Source organism: Girardinichthys multiradiatus, chromosome 2, assembly GCF_021462225.1.
Source record: "Girardinichthys multiradiatus isolate DD_20200921_A chromosome 2, DD_fGirMul_XY1, whole genome shotgun sequence".
In the NCBI taxonomy this organism is placed as follows: domain Eukaryota; kingdom Metazoa; phylum Chordata; class Actinopteri; order Cyprinodontiformes; family Goodeidae; genus Girardinichthys; species Girardinichthys multiradiatus.
Window position 1 is genome coordinate 17074938 of NC_061795.1, and position 27310 is coordinate 17102247.

A 27310-nucleotide genomic window follows, 5' to 3' on the forward strand; every position below is an offset into this window, starting at 1 on the left:
TCTTGTGACTGTCTGGTGAATTAGGTGTAAGCTAATTGATATGAAGATAGTTGTTTAAGGCTTGACACTCCACTGTATCTATATTTGAGAGTTTTCATTTGAAGAAAGAAAGGAAGTGTTGCCTTCTTTGTTTCACTGAGTGGACAGAGGATGCTCAAAAACTGTTTGACAGGCATACTGACAACACTCAATTAAAACAGCAATGAAGAAGCATTCAGCAATTTTAAACTGTTTTTGTGGCAGGATTTTGGGTATTTGTTATTAAAACAAAAGATCACAGATTGACGGACAAGATAAGAATGATTTGTGAACATTGTGCGAATGCCGCAACTTTTAGCTGCTAATGAAGCTAAAACTTGCCCCAATGCTTCAGATTACAAATTCTTTAAAAAGAGAATTTATAATTCGGTAAACCTTTACTGCATTTGTACAAACTAACAAAGGTGATTCATAGTAAAAAAAAAAAAAAACATTGTGAAAATGTTGTCCTGTCCCATCTTCTTCTCATGAACCCAGCATTATCTTGTGTTGGAAGCTGGATCTATCATCACTCCCCTAGTGATGATATGTTTAATTTTCCACAGATGTCACTACGTAGATCTGGAAAAAGACATCACACCCTAATTGAGCACATTCTAATTGGAAGTCTGAAAACCAACAGTATTTGTTTTGGTGCTAACTACTATTTCAATGTGAAAAGACTCACAAAGAGAGGGTTGGCAATTAGAAAAGTTTTAATGATGTGAAATTACATTATTATATCTTTGGCACTTGGACCCGGGAAGAAGACATGAATGCTGTGAATGAAATGAGCTAAGATGAACATTTGTAAGGTTTAGATTTAGAGATGTCTTCCCCCTGATCCGACACTGGTGGTGTATTGGTGGCCAGGGAGCGAGGAAGCCAGGAGAAGATGGGAAGGAAGATGGTGGAGGTGGGGTGGAGGAGGGATGAGCTCAGCTGACAAGCGAGGAGGAACACAGGCGAAGGTCCATTAAAAGCTAGGCGTCGGAAGGCGATTGGATGATGAATCAGGCGGACAGGATGCTGATTGGAAGGCCGGAAGACGCACGGGGAAGTCATTGGATGGTGGAGACCGCGAGGGAGAGTCTTTCATTCTGAATTTTCGCTTGAACTCCATTAGCAAACCATCAGAAGTGCTAGTGTAGTATTTTTACCAACAATTTTCAGTATGTTTTTGTTGCACGGCAGACATATTGGATAAGGTGGCTGCTCATTGACTTTCAACTTTCACAGTCAGTTTGTCGTATATCAAACTGGGAACTTTCTAAATCTATTCTGACAAGATGGGAAGTTAAACATGTTCCTGACCACATGAGCTTATATGTGCCGTTCTTTGTGAACGACTTTGTCAGAGTTGAGAAGCTTCGCTTGCTATCCAGTTTGACTTTAGCACTATTGCAGCCGCTAAACTAGGTAGACAAATACAAATTTCTATTCCGGCAAGTATCATGTGAACCTCTTCAAAGAAAAACTTAACTAAGATGTGCTATTCATTGGTAATGACTGCATCAGAGTTAAGAATCTCAGCTTACTAGCAGGCTCCCAATGAATGAGATAAAATGGTTGACTGAACCGACATGTTAAGTTAAATTCTAATAAAATCTTTACGTAGGATTTTTTACCAAACAAAAAGTAGCTAATGCTGTTAGAATGTAACCATTACTGAAAATTATAAAGTAATATTTTTCATTAAAACAAAGAGAAAAAAAATAATGGCTGGTATTCAAAACCCTCCAGAACTTCTTTTTATAATGTATTTTGCTTAACTGTATTTTACTTGCTCTGATTTTAGACCCACATTCTATTCTGCCGTGACGCATTCACAGATGACTAAACGTAAACAGACCAAAATGTTCTTCCACTCCTCTTATGCTGGGCTTCTGAGTATTTATTTTATTCTTCACAGAATTTATTTGTTTTTGGTCAAATCGGCCACCTCCGTATCTCCAAGAGCCTATATTGCACCCGGGAGTGTTTAGCCTTTCAGTGGATTCAAACTTTTCCGTTGACCAGCGGTTTGCCGAGGTTATAATCTTGTACCCCCAAAGACAGATTTCCCGTTAAGGCCACGAGAACTGTCTGCCACCGCTTACTGGAATCTGCCGGATTTTTGTAAGGAAACACTTGTTGGCAGACGTGCTGCACCCATAAAGCTCCCAAAAAGCAGCAGATTGCAAATGTAGACAATCCAATTTTTTCTTGTTCAATCAGTTGAACACGAGACCAAAAAATTTGTCCTTCCTTTATCTTCACTTAGCTTGAACAAAATAATGAGTCCCAAACGTATGCAGAGCTGACACCGCAGGCTGTTGTAAGAATGAATCATTCACAACCAAGCATTAAATAAATTGAGGGATATATTGGTGGTTGATGTGTGGTTACATTCTGGCACTCTTAAATGAAATTCAGGCTTAACTGCTGTCATCAGGAACCCATTTGTGTGATGATCTTTTTGGGAATGAATACCCATCTCAGCATGGCATATAGTAAAATCAAAGAACCAGCTCAGTGTGGGATAACTTACATATAAAAATGTGCTTTACACGTTCAGCCCTAAAATGGATCTTCATAGTAATGAAAAAAAATTAAAATGTACTTCTTTTCCCACATCATATAGAAGTGAGGATGGAAAGCATCAGTAAGGCCTCAATATTTTGAGCCACTGATGTCTGACTATTACCAGTAGATGGAGACAAAGTATTGAGCACAATATCCTGCACAATGCTCATGCGTCAACCTCAAAGGGACTCTGTTTTATTTGTGCCCCATTTTGAAATAATATGAATTTACAAAATGACGATAAAGGATGTTTTTGGTCTAGCGCCAAATAATTAAGCTTTAAGATCAGAATCAAAAGGAAACAAATATACAACTTTTCAAGCTAGATGACTTATAACAGACGTACTACTTACAATAAACTGTTTAGTTGGATCGGAAGTGGTTTTAATTAGTGTGCAAACCCACCAGAGGGAGCAGTTGCACAAGTACTGATCCTGCAATGGCGTTTCCTTTATATTTTAGCAAACTCAGCGGTGGAGTTTGTAGGTCCGGCCCTCGACTACCCCCAGCTCTATTGCCCCCCTAATCGCTACCATCTTTGCAACCTTGCTCTCAAAGAAACGTTGGATATGAAGGAAGTTAAATGGGAGTAATATGTTTGCACATGTGTTTGTTTTTTTTATCACCATATGCATAAACATGCTTGACATCTCTAAAATCCAATCAAATTGAAGGAGAACAGAGAACAATGTAAAACCTCCAAACAGCCATTGCTGTATTTTAAGAGATTTACCAGTAATCTCTTAATCACTTGGAGAAATCCCCTTATTGATGAAGTGACCTTTTTATTTCACTCCCTGCCATTCCCATCTGTTTGTCTTCTTTTGATGTGACAGGACTCGGGGGATATGTCTCTTTTTCTGTTCTCTTACCCACTTTATGAATCACTTCGAGCTGAAGTTAAGGCAGATCCACCAGCTGTCCAATGTAGGCCCCAATCCCTGGTTGCATGCCATATATTGCACGTATGAATATCATTAATAACTTCATTGGCACTTCCTGACTGCTGCGGTGGGTTGAGAGGGAGTTTGATTCTTGATTGCGGACCACTTTTTAGATGTAGAACATGTCTCCCATGATTCCAGGCCTCGGCTATGTGATTAAAACAGTTTCTGGCTCAGACGCACTCACCCTCCCAGTCCCACTAGGGGTATCATTGTACAGTAACAGTACCCCAGTTGCAATATAACACAGGGATCAACTTGAATGTATAACACAAAGCACTCAAAGATCAAGCAAATATAAATGTTGAATTGCAATATCTCTGGCAGATCTCTACTGAAATAAATTGTCAAGCCTGTCTCCTCTCATAGTCTGTGGGGTGCTTTTAAAAATCTGGAAAGAATAGTGGGGATATACAAGCTGACGTAAACTGAATAATAATCACCATTTGGTGATCTGATTATTCCCAAGTGAGGAAATATCATTCATCCTTGAAATTGCAGGAGGAAATGTTTTCAGATGTTTCAGGGCAACATGGTTTCTATCACTATGCTTAAGCTTTTCCACATTTTGTGACATATAAAATACAACCTTTAATAAATGTTATTGTTTATTTCGGGGGGCGGGGTGGTAAGCCAAAACAAAGAAGTGCATGATTGTGAAGTGAACAAAAAGGATATTGGATTTTCTATATGTTTTACACATAAAAAATCAAATAGTGTGACATTTATATTCAGGTCTCTTTACTCTGATACCCTAAATTAAATCCAAGCCTTGAAATTGAAGCCTTAAATTTGTAAAAAAAAAGACTGCATAATTCAATCCCTTAAATTCAATCCCCAGCCATAAACGTGGCTGTTCTGTGAAAGCCTCGGAGGTTTGATAGAGAACCTTTGTGACTAAACAGCATCATGAAGACCAAGAAACACAGCAGAAAGGTCATGGAGAAAGTTGTGGATACGTTTCTACAAGATCCCAAGCTTTGAACATCTCAAAGGGCACTGTTCAATCTACATGGAAAGGCAACGGCACAACTGCAAACCAACCAAGACATGGTTGTTCACCTAAATTGATAGGCTGAGCAAGGTGAACAGTAGATGAAACCAAAACTGAACCAACTTGGTAAAAGCTTTCACTGAACCACTTCCGAAGGATTGAATTAGAAATAGTAAGATGTTGTATAGATGCTGTTTAATAAGGTTAATGTGCTGTGCTCACAAATTAAATAAGTTTGTTCATTCAACATTTCCTTTTTAACTGTAATTAGCTAGCACAAGCTAGTCGTAGCTATGTTCAACATTCACCCTTTGACCAAAGATTTACAGTTTCAGTTATCTGTCATATTATACTGGATTATATGTCTTTGTAGTTACAGTTATGAAAAACAGTACACCACACTAAATATTTAATCCTCCATGTCCAGGCTTATGAAACCATGCGCACGCGCACCAGCAAGCTATTTCCCCTCTCTAAATCACAGCTGCACCTCAAGGTTTGCATCCAAAGTTCCTCCCTCTACACGCCCACATTCAATCATTAAGGGTCAACGCAAACCCATGAATGTCAGCATGTATTTAAATGAGCCAGCTGATCAATGTTATTGCAGATTAACAAAGGCAAACACGGAGAAAAGAGCAAAGAAAGGCAATTTTACCGAGACCGAAATCAAAGCGTTCGTGAGTGAAGTGGAAGGTCAAACAAATATCATGTGTGGAAGCCACAGTGTAGAGAAATCTGATGTATCGACTGATCATATTAACAATGCCATCCAGGATGGCAGGCATTATTGTGCTTAGCGCTGGCTGCGATGTTCCAAACCTATGGATAACTCTACAGAATTATGTTGTTCCTAAAAGTGGCTTAAGGCAGAGAGTTGATTATGTTAAACACATACCTGTCAGCTAATTTGCGCTGGTATGAGCCGGTTGCCAGGAACCCCAGAGTGGTTAACACCTGTAAGTGACCGATGGATGGCCTGGTTCTGGCTGGTTGATCGTTCTAGTACTGGACCCAGTTCAGCACATAGATTCAAGAGCAATGCTCTAGGGAGTCTAAGTTGGCATAGTGGCCACTCATCATCATGAGCCAGGAAACCTTGGTGATCCTGAAAACGCGTTCCCACCAGCAGTACCAATGCATCCATGAGTGTCACCAAGGTATTTAAATGTTTACAGTAATCAGTGTTATTGCCTCACACCTTGTTACAATATATGTGTTAATCTGTGGTGCACATCACCCTGGTAATCATCAGGGAGAGGAATGTGATGGTGAGAAAACTTTGATGAAATATTGCGCGGACTTTGATTTAAGATTTAAGTTGGCTTATAGGCCTTTTTATCTATGTAAACGGTCCCTGTTTACAACTATGCCTTACTAGTGCAAGCATAAATAACACTGCGGTTTTAAATGTGTGTGAAAAAGTTGATCTATTCTTAAAGTTTGACATGGAGTAAAATGAATGTCTGAGAGGCATCATGATGCAGTGTGGTTTCATTTCCCCACCTCTCCATCTGTGCTGCCAGTTTCTAAACAGAACGGACGCATGGGCCAGAGTTCACGCGAGGAGCTGCGCATCCTCCCGTCAAGTTTGTATTTTATAGATTACAACCTTTGTATGGAAAGTGACTCTTTGCATGCTCTTTGCATGGAAATGAGATCCCTGGTTTTTGTCTACGTTCTCTCAAACATTACTCTGATCTTCATGTTCTCCTTAGAGAGCAAACGGCTTCTACTTGGATACCTCCCATGAAGTTTTAACCTGTGCAGCTTTTTTCTACTTGTACTGACACGTGCTTTCATGTCAGCAGAAGTAAGAATCTCCTGTAGGTCCCTTGATGACAATTATGGTTTTTTGGACACTTCTTTTGGCATTTTTGCTGTCTGCTTTCAGGGTTAACCTGGTTGGAGGGCCAGACCTGGGCATGTTGCTGTTGCCAAATGCTTCTACTTGTAGACTTGTTGATTTCAGATTCTTTTGAGACCTTTTTACCACTCACTTTAATAATCAGGAGCAAACCAAACCAAAATATCAGTAGACTCTCATGACTTAAAATAATGACACCTGATAAAACCAAAACAACTACAAGTGTCAATACATAATATTTATTGGAATCACATAATGCCTTTTCCTTATAGAAAATGACAAACAGATCATAGAAAGTTACTTTAAAGGACCAACTAGGTTTCAATGCAATGAGATTTTAACCGTTTAATTATAACTCTGACAAATTTAAGAATCCCCATATTGCGTTTTCACAGTTTTTTTTCATTGGTTTTCAAATTAGGTTTCATAAATCAAAACTGCATAAAAATATTACTATCTATGCTATCGCTATTCTATCCCCATGTGCTTATGTCAACCCCTGAAAGAATGACACTGGGTGGTGAGCCATATCGCCCTTATCCAAAACCGCTACTGGCTGTTGTGACAAGACAATTTGTCATTGGATTGGTCAATATTTATCCTGAGACTGATTTAGCAAAATTACTCAAATTAGAAAGTTTTAACTCAGTACAGTATAATTCAAATTAAATTGTGATCATTTTGACATTGTAATCCATGTACTATTCTTCCATTTCTCTTACAGTAATTATTTCTGTACTTGTTACAAAGTATGACTCATGTTTTCTCCATCTGCATTTTGTCAGCAGGCACTGTGCAGCAAATAGCAAAAAAGAGGAAAAAGTGATCCCACTAATGAGATTATGTTTTTTTCCCCCGAATGCTTCAAAGATTGTGATTGAGATAAAAATCAGGATTCAGTGATCCAGGAAATTATACTGATGTGTATGCGCAAAATTTCCATTGCATATACAATCAGCCTTTGCTGTGTCTAAGCTAATTTGCACCTTTTAAACAGAACCGACCCCAGAGCAATAAACTACTTGACTCTCACAATATGTTAAACATCCCCTGCACTTGCAGCACTCTAATCACACGGGTCAGATAGAAGTTCAATGAGCAATAATCACACATGTTCCAGTTTACACTCTTCTACTTCCTTTGCATGTTCTTTGAGATATCACAGGGTTATAATCTGCTTGTTGGTTATGATACAACCCTAAAGTTAAAAACAGAATTTATTATAAATATTCAAGATGAGAATAGGAGAAGAAAACTGTTACTGAGAAGCTTCATGATGTCTTTCTGATTTATTGACCCTGTTTCTCTTTAAATCTTTGTTAAGCAACACTTTTTTAAGTGGCTTTTAAGCCACATTGGCTGGTTCAAATTTGTTTCCCGCTCACTTAGCGTTCTCTGGTGATTCATGGGCCGTATAAACAGAACGAGACTCTGGTGATACCATTGCAGAGCAACACTAGGAAGCCCACTGTGCTCATTCCGGCTGTGTGCAGAAGAAGGAATGAGGTTGAAGGAGGGAGTGACACAAAGAATAGGAAAATGTAATTAAGCAGTAACTGAAAGGTCTCTGTGAGTACATATTACCTGCAACATAAATAAGTTTAAGGTAAAATCCAGTATTAAAGGTCCTATAAATATCTTTCTTACCAATTTTCTTTTCCATATGTGTACATTTTTACAGTCCTGTAGGTTCTAAAGAGCCTTGAACTTGATTAACCTCTGGGAATTCCACCACAAAGAAAGCGATTGTTAGTTTCTTTTATGAGGACAATACATTTTTGTCATCTTTGGTAGGAGTGTGTTTTCGAGATTTCTTGAGGTCAAAAACTCTTATAGGAGTAAGCTAAGTATTTCACTATGTGATAAATCCACCAGCCTGCCCATTAGCTGAATTGATGTTCATGGAAGTTTGCACAGATTTGTTTTTGTTTGAAATGGTGAAAAAAATGTATTTAGCTGATTTTATTTATTTATTCATTTATTTATCTAGACCTTTTCCTCCCTCTAACTGTGTATTTTTAAAAAGATAATATGCTAATATACTGGTAGACATGGAAGCAGCGTTTTTCATGGCTGCCACTGACAACTCATGATGGATAACACATGCCATGTTCAGTAACAAAAAACTGCTACTCAGTTGTGTGCAATAGCCAGCAGCCAGTCTACAAAATCAGCAATCTTCTCTGTCAGCAGTAACTCTGAAGGATGTTCAAAAAGCTCCTAAGCTCCATGGAGATGTATATTCCCCTGCAAAAGTACTTCTACTCCTTAAACTTCTATATTTTACCAGCTTAAAGCCACAATCTTTAGTCTATCTTTTCGAGATTTTATGTGGTAGTCACTGTAAGGACGAAGAAAAATTATACATCTAGAAAGTGTGCCATGCTTTTTTAGTCCTGTGGAGTCAATGTTTTCAAAGCCGAATTTTAACATAAGCTGTTCTGTAAAGGCCTCAGAGCTTTGTTGGAAAATTTTATTGAACAAACACTATCATGAAGGCCATGGAGCACAGGACACAGATCAGGAAGAGATTTGTGAAGAAATCTAGATCTTAGGTTACAAAACAATTGCTCAAGCTTTGAAAATCTCAAAGAGCTCTGTTCAATCTACCATCTCAAAATGTAAAGAGTATGGGACAAATGGATACCTTCCATTAGACGACTGTCCACCTAAACAGGCTCACCAAGGAGAGCAGTAAAAAACTATACGTCATACACCAAACAATTCTTGACTTTATACAAGTGTGGCAAATGTTCAGCCTTTTGTTTTCTGTGTCTGCTCTGTCTTTCTAAACTTCCAGTCGGGCCAGGTTCTGCTGGAGATTTCCTGTTGTTAAAAGGAAGTCATAACTTAACACTGTCATCACATGTTTGCTCTTGTTATTGTTTCACACAATGAAAAATGTGTGAAAAATTCATTTATACCATAAAAACCACATAAAACTGACATTAAAAGGAAATGCAGAATGCTCTTATGCAGGAGTCCCCAAATGTTTCAGCCTGTGACCCCCAAAATAACTGGGCTAGAGACTGGTGACCCCTCAGAAATACATATAATATTTACACAATATTTATTTATAAAATATAGAGTTATGTTTGCTTAAATACTACTTGTATTTGTTTGAAGACATGAATAAAAGATTGCTTGTGCTGGATCCTGACGTATGTGTCCCTGACTAACAGTTTCTGATTTGCCCTGGCTGGGGTGAGTGAGTCCACAAAGTCCCATGACCGAAAATAGAGAGCTCATCTGAGTGTTATCAAGGCTGGCCCCACATCTTGTTAAGGCACGTCTGCCTGCCTGTCAAGGCCTATCACTGCGCTCTAGTGGAAAAAAACAAATAAGACCCACACACAACCACATTCAAAAACACCTGGCAGCATGGGCACTCACGTTTTCAGCCGTGTCCTCAAAATGAAGGTCACAGGTAAACTGAGGGGAGTTGAAAGCTTTATTTCTATCCCTGCAGTTCTGGCAATGTCCCAGAGCTGGACTGACGTTTTAACAGAGGCCAGATTTTTGTCATCACAAATAATAGATAAAGTACCCTGGGAGAGCACATGATGATTTTACCTTAGATAACCCTTCCCAAGATGAGAATGACTCACCGTACTGGCACTGCTGTGGTTTTCGTGCCTCCAATAAAAATTGAACATGACCACCTCCTGCACATTAAAAACCGTTCATGTCAGTGATTGTTGTTGAATTTTGAGGTTTGCTTTTAGAAGTAGATTAAAATTGTTTTTGTACATTGTAAAAGAAGATCCCTTTTTCTGCAGATATTCATGTCATGTTTGTTTAATGTTAGACTCTAGCGCTGGCAGCAATCACGGAGACACAAAAAGAGTTTGAAAGGTTTATTGAAACTATGTGCATGTTACCAGGTTTAAGGTGGAAGGTCCAGATCAGCACTGAGAAGGAGAAGGAGAAGTAAGTGGTTGTTGTCTAAGATTGGAAATGATTAATAATGTTGTATAATTGATATTGAGAGGTTCTTATTGTTGAAGGTGGTGATGGAGTTCCAGGGAAGGCAAGTCTTATCCACAAAGTCTAAGGTTGACAAGTGTGAATGGTGGCTGGTTTATTGTTTCCTTCATTGTTTCTTTCCAGTGTATGAGATCAGTGGATGGAGGAATGCTGGAGCATGGACAAGCAGGTGAATGAGCGTTGCTGTCGAAGGAATCCAAAAGCTTGTAACAGCAGGGCAACCAAAAGGGCCATGAGGAAATTCATGGGAAGAGTCTTGAGGGGATTTCTCCAATAATCACAAGGAAGGAAGAAGCAGAGTACAGGAAGCCAGGAACTGAACAAGGGAACTGGTTCCTACAAGATAAAAACAGCAAAGGAAAGTGCCAGAATTTAGAGGAAAACAATAGCACAAAGAAGGTAGTCCTGATTACTATGCATGTGAGCAAAACAATCTGGCATCTACCTCAGGGAATCTGCTCGTCTCTATGCTACTCCTGATTGGGCTTGATGGGCTGCATTATGTCCCAGACCATGTCCCAGACCATCTTTGGTCTGGGACATAACAAGCTTCAATGTATTTAAAAGGGAATACAAGCAATACACCAATGCAAAGTAGAGCATAATTGTAAAGTGGATGGAAACTGATAGAGTGCTCTCAAACAATGTTTGCCCTTTTACAGATTTCTTCTGTTTTTGCTTTTTTGCAATCATCACACCAGACAAAGATAACCTGAGAATATATATACATGTGTGTGTGTATACATATAAATAATTATATATAACTACCCGGTGGTGATGTTTGGCCTGGTTATGTTTTGCTTTCTCTTTTTATTGTCCTACCCAACTATAAAATACTTTGCTTTGCTTTGCCTGATCCCAGGTAACTGTAGATATTCATTAAAGGCAACTGAGACAATTTAAGCATAATTTTCTGTACTTTTTCTTATGTTTTTTATTCTCCAAACAACATTTTAATCAAATTACGCTATCCTGCTGAACAATGTCTAGAATGGCCCATTTTAGTCATATTTTCAGAGATGATTGCACTTTAACCAGCAGGTTCAACATTTGCTGCCTTCATCCTTACATAAGGACCACCTTGTTGCTGGCTGTGTTTTCACAGAATGAATGACCTCACTGATTGAAATTCACACTGGTATTATTTTGAACCTGCTTCTATCAATTATTGGTGCAGCCATACATAATAAGCAGAATACATATTATGACTATTTGACCTCTTGGTTTTCCATTACTCTACTTCACCTACTAGTAACTACTTTGTTATTGAGAAATATAATGTTGGGACCCACATCCATGGTTACAGCAGGAAATGGGGTACGAACTTTTCTGGAACCTTCAAAATAAATTGCATTAACCTACTTCCGGCACAACTTAGGAATTGGGTGTAACAGCAAACTTCCCATGATACCACTGGCCGTATAAAACCCCACCTTTCCAATGAATCGATCTCTTCTACACAGGTCACCCCGAGGCCTGGACAGAGAGACACAGGCAAACAGACATTAACTCTTTAAACTGGATCCAAGAGTGTCATACGATCATCGATCATATGCACTAAGTTCAGTACGAATGAATTACTGTTCGTGTATCCGGTAGATTCATTCATGAACGGGATAATTAAGGTACAAGCGTTGCTTGACTTTCTCTCTGAAGCCTACAGATCAAACTTTGCTTCCAGAGAGTTCCCAGCAGAGACGCTGTCTCTACGACGCTGAAAAGAGGTCTGAAAAGAGGACAACAGGGACCGCATCACCGTGGTTACAGTAACTGTGCAGTTGGTTGGCGGACAGAGTGAGCCGTCGTTCACCCACAGCTCCGGAGGTTAGGTGAAGTTAACCCTTTGTTCACAAAGCTTTCTTCAAACTTCGTCGACGACTTCTCCTCAGCACGGTTCACATACAAGGTTAGGGTTTGGGCAGAGTGATAGAAGTGATTTAGAATGAAATAATCTAAATGTTTTTCATTTTATGAAGTTTGGTTTTGTTTGTGTTGAACTCAGCTATCTTGGTGCTAGCAGGCTATCTGCTCTGCACGTGCTCAGTTTTGTGTTCTGTGTTTGTGTGTTTTGAAAGTTAAGACAAACTTTATTTAAAGGGTGATTTTAAACACAGAAGATTGATCATAACGCGCCGTCCGCACTTATGCATTTTAATGCTTTTATTAACGGTATTTTAAAGGTGTGTGTTTGATTCTGGTGCTAAGCTATCAGCTTCTTTTGTTAGCTTTAACTGCTAACAGCTTAGAACACGTACTTGCTGCTAAACAATATTTACCCAGAAAGGTTGTTAGTTTTCAATCCAGTAAATAATAGTCTCTAAACATAATTTTATTAAACTTGATAACTAAGTAAACACCATTAAGGCCCATTTATCCAGAAAGATTTGGCTCTTCCAAAAAACTTCCTTAAATATTTTACCATTTCCTTAATAATATTTATTTAAATATTAATAAAGGCAACTAATGAGACACCGTTGAGAATTAGTCATCCAGAAGGTTGGTTTTATTCAGCAAATCATTCTTTAAAACATTATTTTAATAAAATAATATTTTATCTGATCTTGCATTGTGAATGGTTGTCTAAAGGTATGCTGATTATTTCCTAAGTTAGGTCCAAGACTAACTTAACTCCGTTTCCAGATTCTTCAAGATAATCCTTGGTTCTCAAACATAAACATTGCATGGTAATGTTGCATCACTCTTTTGGTCATGATTTTCAATCATCTTTAATCAACTTGTTTATATTGTACATAGCCCATTAGTCTTCGTTATCTTTCATTCTGCTTGGTAGATTAGTTGGATTGTTTTAGCATAGAAAAGAGTTTGTTGATTGAAATATGATTGACTTTGAGTTGACTTATTTTTGTTAATAAATTCTTGTATTTTAAGAAATTGTGTGAATTCATTCCATATATGTGCAGAGTTTGGCTGTTCAATAATGTCAGAGCTCATCTACACCTTTCTATTTTGTCCTAATACCATCGCCTTACTGGACTGGTATTCACAGGATAACCCTTAACAGACCGAAATATTATTTGATAAAATATTAAAACATTAATATTAAATAATATATTCAGATTCATAGTCGCAACAATAATTTCTGCTCCAATCGGGAACACAATTTTTGAACAATATATATATGCGCTTTGCTGTGTATTTCATAATGAATAGCTAACAGCTGTTTCAATATCATTGAGTCTTTTACTACAGTCTCTTTAAACTAACTAAAGTTTTAACATTACTTAGCACTGTTGAACTCATTTGTGTCAGAATATAATTCACACCAGTTTTAAAAAGTAAAATAAACGATAAGCATTTCACTAAGAAGAGGGATTTAGGATTGACCTTTTTTTCCAAGTTTTCTCAGTTAGCTTCAATGGAAACCCAGCTGATGAAAAAGAGATTGTGACTGAGTAAACAGTGTGATGAACGGATCAGTTAACATTCAAAGAGACAAGATTAGCATATAGATCTCTACCAACCCCTTTTTACATACCAAAAGGCCTCCTACTCCTTTTCGCTTCTCCAGTCTCTTGGCATTAGATAGTTGCATACAACATAAATGGCATTAATGCAGGCGCTTTTCTACATCAACTCAACCAATATTAATGAACTGCGAGTTGGTCCCAGTAAGGTATAGTGTTCCTCTCCAAACACTGGTGCTCATTTAATAAACACTCAGCTTTACTTAAGCATGCAAGCCCCCCCGAACCAAATATGCTCGATGAAAGATAAATTATTCAACTGGAAATGTTTTTGGAGCTCTAAGAAAATAGCTTCCTTGAGGGTTTGCAAGCCAGTGTTCCCACAGAGCATTAAGGTTTTAACTTGTACCAGCTTAGGCAGAGAGGGGTTATCATTTTACTTTCTGATTAAGTGAGGAAACAGCAATAATTTCATATTCAACTCTCTAATCAAATAAAGATTTGCAAATAAGTTTACAAAGGCAGGCAATTTATACTATTCTGTGCAAATAAAACATTCTGTTTATTTGGCCAGTGTTAGTCACCAACTTTGTCATTGAAATTGGATTTAATCAAGCGGTTGAAAGGAGTTTTAAAAACATCCTTTAGTCTAAGTAATTCATGAGGTTCATCTGTTGTAATTTGAGAGAAACTGCAAATAAACCAGGACTGGAACAGAGGGCTGCTGAGAAAGCCAGCTCTTATGCTTCATTGTGGAGGTTCCAAGATAGCTGCAGCACAGGTTCTGATAGTTCCAGCTGTTTTAGAAGAATCAGAATTTGCTTTATTTGCCAGGTTTGTACAAACAAAAAAGGGATTCGGCTTTGGTTCCACTTTGCTCTCAGTAAGGACATTTCTTTTTTCAGAAATACAAAAGGGTAATAAAACAAATTTGTAAATATACAGAGTTTTTACAAAAAGAAAGGCATGGTTGAATTGTGCAATTATGCATGGTATTTATCTTGGCACCCTGATTGTTAAGTGTTCATCGGAAAGACATCCTGGGGAAAAAAACTGTATCTGTGGCAGCTAGGTTTTGCACATAGCCCTCTGTAGAGTCGACCTGAAGGTAAAAGGCTGAACAATTTGTTTGGAGGCTGTGTGGGGTCTGCAGAGATGTTAGCTGCCCTTTTTCAGGCCCTAAACCTGTTGAAGTCCTGGATGGAGGAAAGGTCAGCCCCAATTATCCTCTCTGCAGACCTAATTGTTCATTGTACTTTGGTTCTGCCCTGTTTTGTGGATGAGCAAAACCACACAGAGATGGATGTGCACAAAACAGACTGAATAATGGCAGCTCTTTTGGCAAGCTGTAATTCTTGCGTTGCCACAGGAAGTACAGTCTCCGCTCGGCCTTCTTACGAACAGTGTCTATGTGTGAGGACCATCTCAGGTCCCAAGAACGGGTGGTTCCTAGGAACTGGAAATGATCCACAGCAGACGCGGTGTTGTTGAGAATTGTGAGGGAAGAGGTGACCGTCATGGCCACAGATGTCAGTGCGACAGGTCTGTAGTCATTGAACCCTGTGATGGTGGGTTTCTTGGGGACCAAGATGATTGTGAAGCATTTGAAGCACATGGGAACCCCACAGAGCTCTAGAGACCCTGTGGGGACATTACAGGAACAGTTTTGCATTGTTTTTGCCATTATTGCCTTTTTTCTGCACCGTTAGACATATCTCTGTTATCAAACTACAAAAATGGCTGAACGTGTTAAAGTTCTTTAACCTGAAGGGCGGCAGTGTGTGAAGTGCCTCAGTGGCATTTAAAGAGACCACACCAAAACGAGTTGCTCTCAGACGCACCTCAGAACAGGGGTAAAAGAGTAGTCTGTAGAGCTACAATAACAAAGAGTTCAGACTGAAGCATTGCAGTTCCACTTCATATAGACCACAACTGCATGATTTAAGTGTGAAAAGATATGTCCTCTTTAATGTCACAATGTCACATGGGGGCGGGGGGTGGTGTAGGCATTGAGGTTTCTCTAACCATTCCAAACTGAAGCAGGGTCTTTGGCTGAGAAGCTGTTTTCTAGCTTCTCGCTGTAGCCTCTCTTAGTTGCACTAATTTCCTTGGTCAGTTTGATCCTGGCCTGCTTACACAAGACCTGGTCCCCACTCCTGTAAATGTCTTCCTTGTTCCTACGCAGTTTTTAATGAAGCATTGTTTCTTGTTGTTGTATGTCTGAAAGGTCTTGGTCTGCACACACATGTCCTCACAAAAACGTAGGTATGATGTCACAATGTCAATGAATTGGTTTAGGTAAGAGGCTGAAACTTCAAAAACACACCAATCTGTGCAGTTAAAGCAGGCCTGTAAAACCTGCTTTGACTCATCCGTTCATTTCCAAAGTTTGAACCACTGGTTTACACATTTTTGTTTCTGCCTATAGGTTGGAATGAGAAGCTGACAGTGATCAGAAAGTCCCAAAGCAGCCCTGGTGACAGCCTGAAATGCAACTTTTAAAAGATGTGTTCCAGTGGTCCTGTATGTTTTATCCTTTAATGTGTTGTCTGTATTTTGGAAGTTCATTGGAGATGATTGTGCTGTTAAACTCCCCAAGAACAATGATGAGAGAGTCTGGGTGTTTTTTCTCCACATCTGTTATCAGGTCAGCGAGCTGCTTTTCAGCCTTTGACATGCACTGACCAGAACAAACAAGGAGAACTCCCTCATTGTATAAAAGGGTTTGCAGTCAATGAAAAAAATGACTCCAGCTGAGGGTTACATGTCTTCTGTAACACTGTGACATCAGTACACCAACCTTTAAAGTCCACTTCCCCTCTTTTTCCCCAAGAGCTTCGCTCTGAACTCTGCTTGAAACGGCATCAGATATGTGCTGTCTGGTTTTGTGTTGCCAAGCTGGATTTTGGTGAAACAGAGGGCAGCAGATCTGCGTAAGTCAGAGTCTTTAGAATTGAGAAGCAGCAATTTGTCTATTTTGTTAGCTAGGTGGATTGAATGAAGCAAAGGGTGTTATGAGTCCCCCGCTATCACAGATTCTTTAGCGTTTCCTCTTCTGCGTCTCCAGTAGATCACAAACTGAGCTACTGGACTGCCAACCAAGATCTCAGTTAAGTTAGGATCGAAGAAAAATTGGGAAAAATGCCTGAAGAGGACTGTCTGATGTTTAGAAGTTTCTCTTTAGCGTAAGTAACCTCAGAATGGTGGCAGAGAGCAAAATAAACACATAAAATAGAGCGTAGGAGACTGCCGTTCATGGCGCCATATACTTTCAATGTCTATATGTTTTAGTTCAGTCTTTTTTAATAAGTAAAGTGACTTTACATAGCAAACTTCTTACACACAGGGGCCTGAGAGCACTTAATCCTTCCACATTAGCTCTAACTGTGTATTTAGCACCATTGCCCTGCTATAGGAGGAACCTCCACCCCAATCTAAAGTCTTTCACTGCCTCAACCAGGTTGTCTTCCAGTTCTCTATCCATGCATCTTTTTATCAACTATGTGTTATGATTCTGCAGTGTTTGTCTTTCATCTCGGCCTGCTCATCTTCTCTGTGCTGCAGCTACTATAGGAGGATTGCTTTCACTAATTCCTTCCCAGCCAGCTCCCTAATCACACCTCACCAGCTCCACTTGTTCACCTGACTTTATAAGCAGCACTCTGGCAGACAAACAGTGCCAGATTATCAAAAGTATTATCATGAGTAAATGTCCAGCATTCCCTTCCTTCCCTGTGTGATTCTGATCTTGTTTATGCCTCCTGGATTTCTCTAAATGGATTGAACTTATATGCCTTTCCATTCATACTGACCACTCAAAGCACTTTACACTAGAGCCACATTCACCCAGACACACTCCCTAACATACACACTGATAAGAACATTGAGATGTGGCAGGAGGAAGCTGGAATCAAACCCACAACCCTCGGATTGCAAGAGGACCACTCTTCTCACTGAGCCACAGTCGCCTCTGCTGTCTTTCGACTTCTGATTTCTGGACATCGAGCTTGGTTCTGCCTCCCGACTACCACTATTTGCCTAACCCCTGGATCCATCTGCCTGAATCTGTCGCCCCGTTCATGACCTTGCTTCTGTACCCTGACCGACGATTCAAGTCTCTCCCTCAGATCCTGTTGCCTGACTCTGCTTCCCCGGCTTTGACCCAGTTTCTGTCCCCTGACTACTGCACTCTGCTCACTTACTGGAAGGAAAAACCTGAGAGCCGTGTGACGTTGAACTGCTGTCACTGGACCATCACACTGAGGAGCCGAAATTCAGTTTCCTTATCTCTCAACGGATACTGAAAAGGTTAGTGGCATTTATTCTGAGTTTGTCACTATTCTCAGTACTCTGCTCAGCCACTAACCTATCTGTCTGCCCTCGGAGGTTCCTGGGTCTGCCGCTGGTGGTTTCCTGCCAATCATCTTCCAGAGCTTTCAGTAAATTGTTTGAATCTTATCTGTTGTGTCCAGCTGAAATTTTGGGTCCTCCGAGTTATTCATTACACTATGACCAGCTTCCCTGTCGCTGCTGAAGAAAAGCATTTCCAAATGATGATACTACCACTACTGCTATGACTAACAGCCAACAGTTTCTCCAACCTGAGCTCTGTGGATCTTTGCAGCTCCTCCAGAGTTATCATCAGAATCTTGGGAGTGTCATATCACTGATCTTTGCACGAGTTGTTTGGGTTGTTCTTCTCTCTCACCTCCTTCCAGGGTGTGACCAGCAGGTGCGGCCACTGCCGCTGCAGTTCATTGCAATCATCAGGAGGAGCTTAAAGAGGACCTTGATCCCTGAAACAAACACCAGATCATTTGCCCACATGAGTGGTAATCAGGCTCATGTCTTTGCGTTTTCCCTCTTGATCTAAGTTTAATAATTTTTGTACTCACAGAGCCTCCGGAAGAACATTGGACGTTTTGTTTTGAACTCTGGAGATTCATTCCTGAAGATAGTGTTGACTGTGTGAACTACTTCCTGGACGACCTTCCTGGATTCACAGCTGCCCTACAGTCCTCCTGGTTGCTGCCTTATGAATTCTTTACCTCCACCTCTCCATCGCTTACCTGCCTGTCCACCCTCTTTGATTCTCTACACCTCGGATTCCTCCTGGAGGGGGAAAGAAAGCAATCAGCTTCACAAAACCCAAACTCCTGTCGATCTCAGCTCACTGGAATGATCTGCCTTTCTCTGGATTATCCTACACTTCTTGAACAGTAAGCTCATTTTCTTCGGAACATAATTTTCCATTTCCGTTCAAATGATTCTAACCCTTTCCTCTACCCCTAGTGGTCACCTGGAAACCAGTATTGAGTCCAGCCAACTATCTCTTCTCATTCTTGTTTAGCAAAAAAAAACTTTTGAACCCACCTTGCTTAGTCGTAATTGCTACCAAAAGAGTCGATCAAAAAGAATTATGACAGGCTGCTTTTCGGATTAATGCTTGCCGACCATGTCTCTGTACAATTTAGTCCAAAATTATTCATACCGTCTTTTTAACTTTATCAACATGTTTCTTCGGACTTTATTTTGGAGTTGCCCAGCAAGATTCCCCGGCTTGAATCTCAGAGAGACTTTATTCAGAGGTATCAGAGTAAAAGGCAATGCATGCAAAGCATTTCACGTTTATATTGATTGAAATTTTTTGAAAACCCTGTATCAATTTTCTCCCAGTTCACAAATGTTATGTTTCTGTTGGTGTATCCGCAGCTCTCATTATTGTATTAGCTCTCTTTATTATAGGTCTTTTTGAGTGAGTACGCACATTAATAGACAATAAAACATTAAATTAAAAAAACTGTTGAAGAAAATGCAGCAAATGAATAATTGCAAACATGAAAACTATAATGTAGTTCTATGTAATCTGCAACAGACTGAAGATTATATTTCAGCATACTGTGTAATAACAAAGCAAACAACGTGTTTAACATGTAAAGCTGGTAAACCTCTAACACTTTACCGTGATTTTTACGATGAAGCCGTGGGAAAGGTAGCGGCATGTCAGGGCAGCATATTGCCGTGAATTGAACTAATTGAAGATTATAGAGGGGAGTATGCCATGCCACAGCCAGCAGATAATCCCTCATCAACTGCTGCCTGGACTCAGAATGAGGAGTGCATTTCAAGAAGAGGCTCCCCCTGCGGAGATGCAGAAACTGAGAGGGAGCTTTCCTAATTACTTACGCCACTAGCAACCCTTGGAGACTGGGGCTGTGCAACCGACTAAGGTTGTGGGAGCCTCATTGGGTGGGGAGCCGAGAGAGGAGATGCTTAGCACCCAGCCCCCCCTGTCTAAATGTGAAAAAACACGAACAATGGCATTTTGTTTAGGCTGAGGGCTCTGTAGCTTTGCCTCAGTTGCCATTGTCTGTCGGACTTTTTCTAAGGCCCTCATAGGTTACAAATCCAGACACATTGAGTCATTCATGAGTCTGTCATTGACGGGGCGAACCCCAAGGAATCCTGCTGGGATCTTAATGAACGTGTTTTCCTAAGGAGCTACAAAAGTTAACAGACCAGCGCAGGCGAGAATAGGAGCAAGCTAGTCACAGCAAAAAGTGTGAGATCTAATGCCAGCTTTTTTGCCTGTTTTTGTTCTGTTTTTGGTGTACAATCTTGTTGGATTTCATGGAGCATTTAGCCCACATTGATTTGTTTGCGACGAGACTGGTGGTCTAGGCGCTGCAAAGAATTTAAGCACTACCTTCAGGTCATTCATCTGCATTGCTTATTTTAGTTATTATTGTATGCCTTCTGTAAAGCTAAATGTTGTTTTCTGATCCCAATTGATACGAAGATCTTTGCTAGAAAGAAATGGCAAAATAATGTGTATGTGTGTCTGTTGGGAGAGGGGTAGTTTGCAGAGAATGGTCTCTTTGTGCAAATCAGGCTGACTTACAGACAGGGAGCGGGTGCAGGAGACCTTCAGAAAACATGTTGTTTACAAATAAGGCTTAGAGTGCAAAGAGCCTCGAGACAGTCAGAGGTCAAGGAGCATTCTAGCAAAATATCTAAGCAGAATCCTAAGCAGCCTCCATGCTTTTAGGTTTTTTAGGAAAACTGGATTGATTTCAGGGACTAGCTACAAGACAAGAAAGCCATAATCCTTCACCTATATTAAAATTATTCCCAACCCGATAAGCCTGAATCCTGATAAAGCAGCAGATTCACACCAATATAAAAACAGATAAAAATATGTTTGGGGCTTTACAAAGAATTCTAAAGCAGTTTTTAATAGAAAATATTTCAAAAATACTTTTAAATTCAAATTTTCTGGAATGGTTAAACAAAAAGGAAGACACTATTGCAGAGAGGAAAAAACTAAGTTATGATTTTTGAATGCAACATATATTTTTTTATATTGTAACTATGATAGACATCATTAAATGGGTTGTGAATTGGTGCTATATAAATAAACTGAACTGAATTGAATTTATAAGTTTATAAAAGCGATTTCATAAAGATATAGAATACTGGATTCAGGATTCAGCAAACAGTCATGTAGCATGTCAGTGATGTAAATTTGCAAGAGTTTGTAAAGCATTAAAAAGTTTGAAAAACAGACATTTAAATGGTTCAGAATATGGTCATGAGGTAAAAAGGAGGTCTGAAAACATTCAATGTTTTCTTATGATGCAGGATAAAATGATGTGCCTGATGTACAAACAGGGTTCCTTAACATTTTATAAGAAGGGAAAGAAAAAGGACAAAAGGATGGGCATAAGATAGAAAGCAAATGAAGGGTATAAGATAGGAAACAATTAAAGGACATGTGGAAGAAAGAAAGAAAGAAAGAAATAAAGAAAGAAAGAAGGAAAGAAAGAAATAAAGAAAGAAAGAAGGAAAGAAAGAAAGAAAGAAAGAAAGAAAAAAAAAGAAGGCTAGGCACAAGAAGGAAATAAGGACGGTAACAGGTAAGGAGCAAGGAAAGACATAAGCATATAGGGGAAGGACGGAAGGAAGGAAGGAAGAAAGGAAGGAAGGAAGGAAGTACGGACGGCTGGGCACAAGACGGAAATAAGGAAGGTAACAAGTAAGGAATGGATGTGGAACGCAATAAAGCAACAAGAAATAAGGTAAGTATGGAGGTAGGAATAAAGCAAGGAAAGATGTGAGCATATAGGGGAAGGAAGGAAGGAACACAACATTTAAACAATGGAATATGGAAAATACGAATATCTGATTATTCCATGCTCATGTTCGTTTTATCCAAACGTAGAAGCCCTTAAAATGTCATACTTTTCCGTATGTTTCCAGACTGTGTATCTGGTAGGAACCCTGATTGTACAGGTAGGAACCTTGTACAAAACATAGGAAATAAGAAGGGCACAAAATGTGACAGGACTGGTCTGATGATTCATCAGTACTCTAAAAGCGAGCAGAAGTCTCAATAGTTTCATATAAGATTGACAGCAGTCCTTTGATTTGGCAAGCAGAACAATAGCTGTGTCTTTGTCTTCGTCCTCTTGTGATGTGTGGAGCAGCCAGATGAATGAGTGTTGAAGAGAAAACTTTCATTTTTCAATCTTTTGATCTTCTATTGTATGAAGCCCTTCCCCCACCTGTTGCTTTACCCTTCTGGTCAGCTAGCTGAAAGATGGCTACTATACTGCTTACTAGCAAATGCTGTTTTAAAATTAGACTTGGCAATTTATGAAACAACTCCCAGAGCAGACAGCCTGACTAGTTAACCAGCGTTACTAAGATGGTTAACTAAGGTGGTGTTAATATATAAAGAGCAGAAAAAGAAAACTATTAATTTATCAGGTGTAACAATAAATGTTATATTAATAGCATTATTAATATTGTAATAAACAATATCTTATTTCAGCAGCACTAGGAACATTTGTTGCCTTCTGACTGAAATAAAAGTGATATTATGTGCAGCTTAATTTCAAATCTGTAGTAAGATCTGAGAATCTAATGTCGAGGTTTATTTACAAAAAGCTTTATTATTAACAAATTTATGTTATAGATAGCAATATTATAAATGTAATAACCGGTATATTTCTAAGGCGGTGTGGAAAATTGTTGCTTTTCCTTTTTCAATAAAATCTATTTTCTTGTCATGAATTCAGTTTACATACCGTGATACAGTAGAACTGTGGTCCTTTTACTCAAGTTATCGTACAGTGAGAATCTCAGTGCTGAATATGTGTAACTAAAATTATTGTAGCAAAAATGAGGTAATACTTGTATCCAGCAACAACTAGAATAACAATGAGGATCAGCATTTGACCTACAAGGGGAACTCTTTGCCCCTGTGCTTTAAAATTAAACCAACCAGGCATCCCTCCCAGTAATAAAGTTAGAAAATCCTTGGCTTTTAACACCATTTCCTTTGGCATAAACTAGTTGTGTACATTTACACTGAATACACAGCTCTGTGAACCCAGTGACCCCTACCATTAATCCTTGCACTCTTAACTGCAGTGATATTGTCACATGAGCCTGCAGAGCCTGAAAGGCTGTGCACGCACACACAATCTGGAAAGGACACGTCACAAACAACGCTCACACTCATGCACAGATAATCTCATTACATTTGTCTCTATGCAGCACGGGTTCAACGGGGTCATGCCTTCCCAACACAATGAGAATCAAATTGATCAGAAAAGAAATCTTAATGAAAATGTTTTCTCTCTATATTTTGTTATGAAGACGTGTCTCCAGAAACAAACAAGTTGCTTGAGAAAAGTCATGCCCTGGAGGATAAGAAGTCAGCGCCACCTGTGTTTGGTGTTTTGTGTCTGTCAATCCAGGTATTTCAGAGCAGTTCAGCCAACAGGTGCCTCTTAGGATACAGCGAGAGGGAGCCGTTCTGAGTGAAGGCTCAAATTACCATTCAAACATCTCTAAGGCCACTCAGTCTGTCTGTGCCACTGCAGGCTGAACTGCTTTCCCACTTAAGCAGATCACTCTGCACAGAGGCCACTTGGTTTTTGTTTATGACAACGAAACCAAAATGATTTATTTGCATCCAAAAGAATTAGTATAAAAGATGTATCTGCTACCCTTGTAAAAACCTTGCTAAATTTTTCAAGCACATTTGAGATTTTGAGCATCAGAACAGTAATTTAAAAAATTGCTTTAATTTTAATTTTGCTCTGTCTGTCCCTTTTGGCAGAGCCAGCCCAAGATTGTATGGGGCCCTGAGCAGAATAGAACTTGGGGCCCCAATTCTAGTTCATCTGACTTATTAAATAAATAGCAGTAGATAAACTGCAGAGACAAAGTACATGAAGCACAATTCTTTAAAATTCCAAATTATTTTAATTGTAATAATTTCAAAATGACTGCAACTATCATTTAAATGTATTAACAAAATAAACTTTCAAGATCTTTACTTTGCATGACAGATGAAATGCTCTTGGGGCCAGACAGTTTTATATGTATAACATTCTTTATGAAATTAAATTTGAACACCCACTTCCCACCCTTCTATATATGGCAACAGCATAATAAAACTCCTAAAATTCTGTTGCTTTTGGTTCCAGTGTGGCCCGACAAAATCAGCTGTGGACCCCATTTTGTCATGTTATTTTGAAAGGTTTCTGGAGGCACTCCTGCTTGACAAGCACCTTAGTTCTTTTATACCTTGTTCTGGTTCTGTCTTTTGTAAAATCTACAAATGCAGCTCAACTTAAGGACAACTGTTGCTGAACACATTAAATATTGCAAAAGGTTTTAATGTACAGCTCACTTTTTAAAACGGGTATTTTTAAAGCTGTTGGCATTTTTTCTATGCTACTGTCTCGTGTCACACAATTCTTTAATGGAAAGTATATGTATTAAGAATTAATTTAAAGCAAAGAAAGTGGTTATGATCTTGAATGTCACAGCAGACATAAGTGGAAAAATTTGCTTCTTAGGACCCCACACCAGCAGGGGCCCCCTGAATGCAACAGAATAGTTACAGGTTTACATATGTTCAAGTAACTCATCAGTGTGACTACAAAAATGCATTTTGACATTTTTAAACATTTGAAAAGATGTTATCTGACGTGCTACCAGTTAAAACACCATGTGAAATGAATAATGAGACTCAAATAAAACGGATTTGGTTGTACAGTAAATTGATGTTTTGTATTATTTGCTAATTCTATTTATTTATATCCACTAATGAGGTATAATATATATAATGTGCAATGCAACTTTGTTCTAACATGGACTATGTATCTCAATAAATTAGAATATCATCCAAAAATGTATTTATTTCAGTAAATAAGCTCAAAAAGTGAAATTCATACATTGTATAGATTCATTACACACAAAATGCTATTTGTCAAATGCACATTAAGATAGTTTTGATTTTTCTGGCTTACAGCTTATGGAAAACCTAATAATTATATTCTTAGAAAATTAGAACATTACAAAAGACTTATAAAAATAAAAACTATTTTCAATTAAGAAATGTTATGCTATGACTTACACCATTGTGGGTGAAACTGCTGCTGGAGAGCTATCCAGCAGACAGTCACTGACATCCTTCATAATAAAAATAAGCCACTAAAGGTAATTGCTAAAGAGTCTGTCTGTTCACAGAGAGCTGTATCCAAGCATACTAACAGAAAGTTGAGTGGAAGAAAAACGTGCACAAGCAACTACAAGCTAACTATAGCCTTGAGAGGATTGAAAGCTCTCCAAAGAGGTTTACATTCCTGACGTTCAGCCACTCCTGAACCAGAGACAAGTACAGAAGCGTCTTACCTGGGGTGAAGAGGAAAAAGTACAGGACTGCTGCTGGGTAGTCCAAACTCATCTTTTCAGATTAAAGTAAATGTTTTATTTAATTTGGAAATAAAGGTCCCAGAATCTGGAGGAAACGTGTCGAGGCCCAGAATTTAAGTTGATAAAGGTCCAGTGTGAAGCTTCCACAGTGAGTAATGATATAGGGAGTCAAATCATCTGTTCATGTTGATCCACTGTCAGCACAACCATCTATCTGGAAAATTTGGTGCACTTCCTGCTTCTCTCTGCTGACAAGCTTTATGGATATGCTGATTTCATTTTCAAGCAGGTCTTGGCACCTACCGATACCACAAAAATACTAACACCTGGATTAATGACCACGGTATCACTGTGCGTGATTGACCAGCAAGCTGGCCTGCCTTTAACCCCACAGACAGTCTATGGAGTATTGTCAAGAGGAAGATGAGAAACACAGGAGCCAACAATGCAGACTAGCTGAAGGCTGCTGTTCTTTCAACCTGGTCTTTCTTAACCACTCAGCAGAGCCATTCTTTGATCCCAAGGAAGGTATTTAAAGGTGCAATAACCTGCTCACATATTAACAAATATAGTTTGCCTTTCAATCTTTTTTGATACGATCCTATCAGCATCCCACATTTTATTTAATCAATATTTACCTATTTTGCCAAAGTTCTCAGAATCTATTGGAATGTAAGGACATCTCTTGCCTCAGAGTCTATCGGACTATGACGATATCTCTTATCTTAGAATCTACCAGACATCTGTTGTTTACAGCCCTCTTCAGGTGCTTTTCATTTTCAGCTTTAGAACTTGAAGAACTGTGCAACAATAGTTCAGGTCTGTCTTTATCTGACCATGGCATATACATACAAGGTTTTTAGAGGTTTGTTGATGACTGTCTTTATTGTGCCATGGTTAATAAATAATGCTGTGGAACTTTGTAGACCCTTCTCCTGACTTATATGTTTGTACATGTTTATCCTTTGTAACTTCTCTGCCGACTAAGTCTTTAACTAAAAAATGCAAATGCAGGAAAGTCAGGAAAAAGGCTACAAGGCCAATTGGTATTTATTTCGGGTTACCCAGATACCCAATATTTGATGGCAGGTGTGAACTCAGGAATATGAAATTCTGAAACTGAAGCAAAAGATGCTTCATGTCTCAATGTGAGGGATTTGCACACTTAACAAATCTAGGTTGCAATTGCACCTTTTATTTTTTTTTTATATTTTCTGTTCTATAAGAATTGTATGTTTTTCAGTTAATATGTACTTAGCTTTACTTCCCAGAAACCTGGCATTTCAGCATGGGTCAAAGCCTTTCAATATTGCTGCATTACAAAAACAGTTTTTATTGCTCTGATGTAATCAAATTTTAATGTAATGATAGGTTTTATAAACTGTGAGCCATAATAATTAAAACTTAACATAAACACTTGAAATGTATTAATCTCTTTATAATGACTGTAGAATTTATGAGTAAGTGTAAAAGAAGTGTGTATGCATCAGTGCTGTTTAATATAAATCTCTGGCAAAGACTCGCCTCTAATGCAGTGACACAATCAGTGCAAATGGAATGAAGCTAAATAAATATTTTGTTCCCCACAAACCTAAGCGAGCAAAAAAAAAAAAAAAAACAGTCCCTGCTCGGGTGCGATAATGAGTGGCAATCCGAAGTTTTCCGCGCAGCGAAGTGAGTCAGATCCTCCGTGCATGCAGCCCTCCCTTTGGAGACACTCAGGACAGGCGTGTGCGCAGCGGATGGAAACAGATGAGAAGCTTTCTTTGCCTGGGAG

The 27310-nt window shown here is 39.0% G+C and overlaps 2 long non-coding RNA genes across 2 annotated transcripts; one reads left to right on the forward strand and one right to left on the reverse strand.

Annotated features, from left to right (window-relative positions):
* Positions 1-10231: 10231 nt before the first annotated feature.
* Positions 10232-27265, reverse strand: LOC124856077. Its single transcript, XR_007035248.1, has 4 exons — positions 27125-27265; positions 18696-18912; positions 18402-18596; positions 10232-10711 (listed from the first exon to the last, which is right to left on the reverse strand). It is a non-coding gene; the product is annotated as an uncharacterized LOC124856077 (long non-coding RNA).
* On the forward strand, positions 18879-22875 carry LOC124856084. Its single transcript, XR_007035250.1, has 2 exons — positions 18879-19019; positions 19093-22875. It is a non-coding gene; the product is annotated as an uncharacterized LOC124856084 (long non-coding RNA).
* Positions 27266-27310: the final 45 nt, after the last annotated feature.